At 51.1% G+C, this 7145-nt stretch overlaps 1 long non-coding RNA gene across 2 annotated transcripts; it reads left to right on the top strand.

Annotated features, from left to right (window-relative positions):
* Positions 1-5387: 5387 nt before the first annotated feature.
* On the top strand, positions 5388-6362 carry LOC122187451. Of its 2 annotated transcripts, none has more exons than XR_006181318.1 (3): positions 5388-5437; positions 5903-6010; positions 6126-6362. It is a non-coding gene; the product is annotated as an uncharacterized LOC122187451 (long non-coding RNA). The 2 variants fall into 2 exon arrangements; XR_006181319.1 differs by having other exon boundaries at positions 6252-6362.
* Positions 6363-7145: the final 783 nt, after the last annotated feature.

Raw genomic sequence — 7145 nt, forward strand, 5'->3', positions numbered from 1 at the left:
TGGCAACATCGATTCGATCATTTATTTATTTATTTATTCACAGACCTTCATAAACAGCACAGGTTTACTAGGTTTGCAGAAGTTTTCCGGATTGGCAGGTCCCCAAGCAATCCCGTCGTAGATGATGTCTCCGCGGTCTCTGCTGCCCTCGCGTGACCAATCCGTGGAACTGCGTCCGTTTTGTGTCGCGGGCAGCACGACGCATGCGCGCGGCCACGTGGAAATGTCTTGAGTCTGTTGTCGTCCCTCGGGCGGTTATAGGCCGAATCCGTACCGGAAACGGACCCTTTTAGATCCCAGCGGCGCCTGCGCCCGTCATATGCGTAATGACGACATAGCGTAAGCGTAGTGCCGTGTTGGGAGGAGCGCATGCGTACTGTTGTGTCTGGACTGCCGCATGCGCAGTGCCATTCCTACGGGTCGGGCATATGCGCAGTGCAGTGTCGGGACAGACGCAACCGTAGTGTTAAGTGGAGAACGGCGCGTACGTCGAGAGGCGTAGTGTGATGTGGTGATATATGCGTATCTAGTGCAATTCTAAGGCGCAAGCACACTGCAGCTTTGAGACCAGCGCATGCGTATTACAGTGCTGGCGCATGCGTAGTGTTGTGGCGCTATCGGCGCATGCGTAGTTCAGTTCCGAGGGTGGCGCATGCGTATAGCAGTATAGGACGAAGCGCACGCGTAGTGCTGTCTCCAGAAGGGTGCATGCGTAGTGCAGCTCCAAGATGAGCGCATGCGTAGTGCACGTCTGACACCGGCGCATGTATAGTAGTGAGCTGAGATCGGCGCATGCGTGGTGCAGTGTCGACAAAAGCGCATGCGTAGAACTGTCGCCAGAATGGCTCATGCATACCTCAATTCTAAGACGGGCTCATGCATATTGTAATTTCGAGACTACCGCATGCGTAGTGTTGCGTTGAGGTCGGCGCATGCTTAGTGCCGTTCCGAGACAGGCGCATGTGTATAGCAATGTCGGACGACACGCATGCGTAGTACTGTCTCCAGATAGGCGCATGCGTTCTTCAGTTATAAGACGGGCGCATGCGTAGTGTTGAGTCAAAGGCGGCGCACGCGTAGTGAAGTTCCTAGATGGGCGCTTGCGTAGTGCAGGGTCGGATATCGCGTATGCATATTCACGAGAAGAAATCGGAGCATGTGTTCTGTAACTCGGATACTAGCGCACGCATACGTCTAAGTCGAAATCGGCGCATGCGGAAAGTAGTTCCCAGAACCAGCGCATGCGTATTGCAGTTTACAGATGGGCGCATGCGTAGTGTTGAATCACGACTGGGGCATGCGTAATGCTGAATCCAGATCGGCGCATGCGTAGAGCAGAATCGGTATTGGCGCATGTGTAGTGATGATTAGAAATCAGCGTATGCGTAGTGCAGCTCAGATACTAGTGCATGCGTAGTGGTGTGTCGAGACATGCGCATGTGTATTACTGAGTTGAGATCGGCGCATGAGTGATGTAGTTCTGTGACCAGCGCATGCGTATTGTACTTTTGAGATAAGCACATGCGTAGTGGTCTACAGAGATCAGCGCATGCGTTGTGCAGGGTCAGAAATTGACGCATGCGCAGTGCTGTCTTAGAGTGGCGCATGCGTGCTACAGTGCTAAGACTGGCGCATACGTAGTGTAGCTCCGAGACGCGCGCATGCATATCGCAGATTTGAGAGCGCATGCGTATCGTGGTTTTGACACAAGCGCAAGCGTAGTGTTGTATCGAGATCGGCGCATGCTTTGTGCAGATCCAAGACTGGCGCATGCGTATTGTTGCTTTGAGACAAGCGCATGCGTAGTTTTTATTGAGACTGGCACATGCGTGTTGTTGAGTCGAGATCAGCGCGTGCGTAGTATTGAATCGATCACTTGTAGTGCTTAGCTTAAACACTTGCTGTTTTTAAGTTGTCGGGCACATGTTTGCTATTAGATCACTCTGAAACATCACCACAGTATCACTCCAATGTCACAGCAGTATCAATCCTCAGTATCGCTCCAACAATGTCACTCCTCAGCTTCACTCTTTGATGTTGAACTCCAGTGATACTCCAACATCACCCTCCAACGTCACTTCCCAACATCATTCCAATGTCACCCCCGAAGCATCACCCCAACATCACCCCTATATCATCACATCACCCCAGTGATGCTCCCTGATGTCAACCCCAAGTGATACCCCAACATCACTCACATTGGGTGTCAACCCAGTAACGTCACCCCCAACATCACCCCTCAGTGTCACTCCAGCAATGTTAACCCAGCATCATTCCCTGATATCAGCCCCAGTGATACCCCAACATCACCTACCAATATCACCCCCACATCATAGCAGTACTACCTCCCAGCATCTCCCCAACAATGTCACTCTTTCATCTCATTCCCCAGAGATACCCCAATATCACCCAATATTGTCACTGCACAACACTGACATAGTGTCACCCCTGTGTCACTCCAGTGTACCCCCACCAGTGTCACCCCAACAATGTAACCCCAATATCACTCCCTGATGTCACCCCCCAGTGAAACCCCAACATCATCCCAGTGTCCCTGCAATGTAACCCCCCAGCTTCACCCCAACAATGTCACCGCAGGGTCACTCTGTGATATCACCCCCAGCAAAACCGCAACATCACCCCACAGTGTCACTCCCCAACGTCACCCGGTGTCACTCCAACATCACCCCCCCCATCATCACACCAATAACATCACCTCCTGTAATGCTGTAACATGATGGAAAACAACAATGATAGTAGAGAAGCAAAGTCCTAGGCTGCAGTAAGTAAGTGAGGACTTGTTCAAATGCAGCAGTCACAAACACAGAAACAAAGAACAAAATCTGCTTAACACTGGAAGAAGTCATGCAAGCGGGGACCTCCAGCAAAAGCCCCTCATTTCCACTGCCAACATTACATGAGGCCTGGGAGGCGGTGGATCCAGGATCCACCCCTTCTGTCACTCAAGTCAGTTTCATGCACCTGAGCTCCTCTGGTTTGTCCCCATTCAATCATTGTTTCAAGCCACGACTTAGGGTTTCCACTACACCCCCCCCCCCCCGCAACAATATCACTCCAGCATCACTCCCTAATGTCCCCCCTGTGATATCCCAACATCAACCCCCAGAATCACACCCCAACGTCATCCCAGCATCATCCCAGTGTCAGCTCAGTGTCACCCCCCAGTGTCACTCCAGCTAGTTCAACCCAGCATCACTCCCTGATGCCACCCTCCAGTGAAAACCCAACACCACCCCCCAACATCACTCCCTGACATCACCCGAGCATCACCCCTATGTCAGCCCAGTGTCACTTCCAGAGTTGTGCCAACAGTGTCAACCCCCCAGCATCACACTAAGTCACCCCAGTGTCTCCATTCAGTGTCTCTTTCTGATGTCACGCCCCAGCGATACCCCAACATCACCCCCCAGTGTCAGTCCCCATGGTCAGTCCACAACTTTACCCCAGTGTCATCTCAGGATCACTCCCTGGTGTCACCCCAACTTCAGTTTGCACTATTATCCCTCTAGTGTTACCCCAATGTCCCCCCTCCCAACATCACTCCAAGATCATTCTTGCTGTCACCCTCCCACTATTCCCCTGTCCCTCCCTGCCCCCCCAGTCCTCTACTGTACACTCTCCCAACCCCCCCTGCTGGTGCTGGCCCCCAGCAGCAGTGAGGTGCTGCATGAGCAGTTCTGTGTCACCTCCAGTGTCATCTCCCCCAGCACCTGTGGAGACAGTCTAGCACCTTGTCTTCCCTGTCTCCCATGTCACCATGAGCCCTCTGTGTCCCCCTGTGTCACCATGTTCCCTCTGTGTCCCTTCTGTATCCCCCCATGTCCCCTCCATGTCTCTGAAACCCTCTGTGAGCTTGTGTCACACCATTGTATCTTTGTCATTGCCATGTTCTCTCCCAGTGTCCCCTCTGTGTCTCCTCCCCATCAAGTCACCTTCACGTCTCCGTATCTTCTCCATATCCCTGCATCCCACCAGTGTCTCCATGTCCTGGGTCTCGCCATGTCCTCATGACCTTGCCATGGTCTTGGCAGGCAGCACAGGGCAGCCCACGTGGCACACCAGTGCCCCCACTGCTGTCCCCACGGTCACCAACGCTGTCTCTGTCACTGTCCCTGCTGTCACCGGTGCTGTTTCTGCCACCTCCTCACAGTTGAAGGCCACTGAGGACATGCCCCTGGGGGGATATGAAGACATCAGGGAACACTGGGGACATTGAGGGGACAGGTGCCCTCACCGAGGTGGCCCTGGCCCTGTGGAACTCTGTCCCTAGAGGGGTGCTGGATGGTGACGATGCCCTGCATCTCTATGGTAATAGGTCTTCCAGGTTTGTGGATGTCTCTGGAGCTGCTCATGGCACACTCCATAGCTCTGAGACCCACCTGGATGTCTCTGAAGTTCGTCATGAGGCCCTGAAAGACTTCTGAGGCATACAGGGGGCACTGGGTTCCACATGAGTGAAGTAACATGTGGCTGCTTGCCAAGTAAACAAGGTTTGGGACAGCAGCTCCTAGTGGGGCTGTATAAGCATTCAGACACCGATAATCGATTGTTAATCTCCACCTTCCACCTGGTTTTGAACTGGCCAAACAGGCGAGTTACATGGGGAGTGTGTTCTGGAAATGATTTGTATTTTCTCCAAATCTGCTATGACTTCAGAAATCCCACATCATGCTGCAGCAGAAATGGGGTACAGTGGTATGTTAGTGACCACTGATGCAGGGAGCACAGGGGCTGTGTGAAGTACACACGCTGCAGTCTCCCTATTTCTCTGGGGTTTGGGATTGAAACTTGACCCAAAAGGCCATACACTGCCATACAGGCAGGTGCTAGGTTCACCCACTGAGAATGTCAAATCCTGAAATGTTTTCACAATGGTCTTTAATTGCAAAGAAAGTAGGTAACACACATTTCTCACTAGAGAGCCATAAGCTGTCCCCATTAGTTTGGCAGACCTCACTCGTTCCAATCACACCGGTAATCTCAACTTTGCTGTCCAGGCTGCACACTCAGCTTTTCAGCATCTTGCTGTATCAGTATTGAAATTTGTGCTCCCCTATCAGAAATTTTACCAAATGCCTTTGAGGACAAAATTGAATCAAAATATGCGTGCCATTATTGCTCATTCACTGATAAAACTCCCCTTACTGGACAGGCAGATCCAATCACCTGCTTGTAATTAGTCTTTTTTTTTTTTCTTCTTGTTTACAGTCTGAAGCAGTGATTGAGCACCTGGTGAGGGGTGTGGCCAGCCCTGCCAGCACAGGTGGAAGCAATTTACCTGTGGGACCGGATAGGGCTGAGCTTGGCTCCACCCCTCCCTGCCCATATTTAAGGGCTGGGAACAGCAAGGGCAGCATTCTGCTTGGGAACTGCCTCCTTGGGAGTGTTGGAAGTGAGTTCTGCTCTTCGGAATGGGGTGAGTGATTGATGCTTTATTGTAGGGTTCTGGTCTTTCTGTTTTTGGGGATCCTGACTGCTTTTAAGGGCTGAAAGCTGTAAGGGCAGCATCTCTGCATGGAGACTGCTTCCTTTGGGGTGTGGGCTGAGTGTTTGTTTTTGGAATGGGGTCATTGATTTCTTTTTTATTGGTGGATTGTAATTTCACTTTCTGGGGGGCTACTGACCACATTTAAGGTCTGTCAGCAGAAAGAGCAGCAACTGCACCTGGAGGCTGCTTCCTTTAGAGTGTGGGGTGAACCACTGAAACAGAGTGAGTGATTCTTTATTCCAGGGTTGCAATATCTTGTTTTCGGGAGGATCCTGACCCCACTTAAGGGCTGGCAGCCTTTAAGGTGGCATCCATCTTTAGAGACTGTCTCCTTGGGAGTGTGGGGTGAGGTCTGGTCCTTGAGAAAGGATGAGTGATTCCTTCTTATTTTAGGGCTGTGACCTTTCCCTTTTGGTTTTTGGGGGCATCCTGACCACATTTAAGTGCTGACAGATGTAAGGGTAATGTTGATCTCTGGAGACTGTCTCCTGTGGAGCAGGGGTGAGTTTTGGCCTTTGAGAAGGGTGTAAATGGTTTCTTCTTCATTTCAGGGCTGCAATCTCCCTTTTTTTTTTTTTTTTTAATTTTTTTTTTTTTATTATTATTATTTTTTTAGTATCCTGACCACTTTTAAGGGGTGGAAGCCATAAGGGCAGTATCTGTACCTGGAGACTACTTCCTTGGCAGTGTGGGCTGAGTGTTCATCTTTGGAATGGGGTAACTTATTCTTTCTTTATTTCAGGGCTGTTATGCACTGCTTCTAACCATGCAGAGTTGTTTAAGGGCATTCTGTGCACCCTTAGGTGTAATAAATCTTCATCTTTATAGGAAGCCAAAGATTGTCTTCTTCTGGACTGCCGTACTCAGCCTCACCCCAGATATCTCCATCCTAACTGTCTGGAGATGCTGTTAGTTTCCTAATCTGTATGACACCCAAATCCCAATTTCTCTTCCTCCCACCCCCTGACCCGCATTCAATAGCTCTGCAGCTCTGGTTCCCGACAACGTGATGAAGTGAAGCCCCTGGTCTGCTGAATACTGGGACTGGCCTAGAGAGGCTCTGTGACGGATGTGGATTATCCCAGCTGGAGTACCTGGTACCATTGGTGGTGACCTCATCCAACCGCCACACAACGAACAGGAACATCCACAGCCAGATCAGGTCGCCCGGAGGCTGACCCAGCCTCACCTTGGAAGGGACAGGGCATCCATCACATGTCTGGGTAACCTGTTCCACTGTGTCACCACCCTCACTGTACAAGATTTTCTTTATATCTAGGCTAAATCTTTCCTTGTTATTGCCTTCAAGTATTGAAAGGCTGTTACCAGATCACCTCAGAGCCTTCACTTCTCCAGGCTGAGCAGCTCCAGCTCTCTCTCTTTATAGGAAAGGCATTCCATCCCTCAGTTCATATTTGTGGCTGTTCTCTGGATGTGCTCCAACAGCTCCACGTCTGTCCTGCACTGCGGACATCCACATCCAGACACAGCACCTCCAGGTGAGGTCTCACAGCGCAGAACAGAGGGGCAGGACCGCCTCCCTTCGCCTACTGACCACACATCTTTGGATGGAGCCCAGCATACGGTTGGCTTTCTGGGCCAGGAAGGTACATTGCTGAGTGCCCACTACTCAGCC

Source organism: Lagopus leucura, unplaced genomic scaffold (genome assembly GCF_019238085.1).
Source record: "Lagopus leucura isolate 7727_CA_CO unplaced genomic scaffold, USGS_WTPT01 Super-Scaffold_100047, whole genome shotgun sequence".
NCBI lineage: Eukaryota > Metazoa > Chordata > Aves > Galliformes > Phasianidae > Lagopus > Lagopus leucura.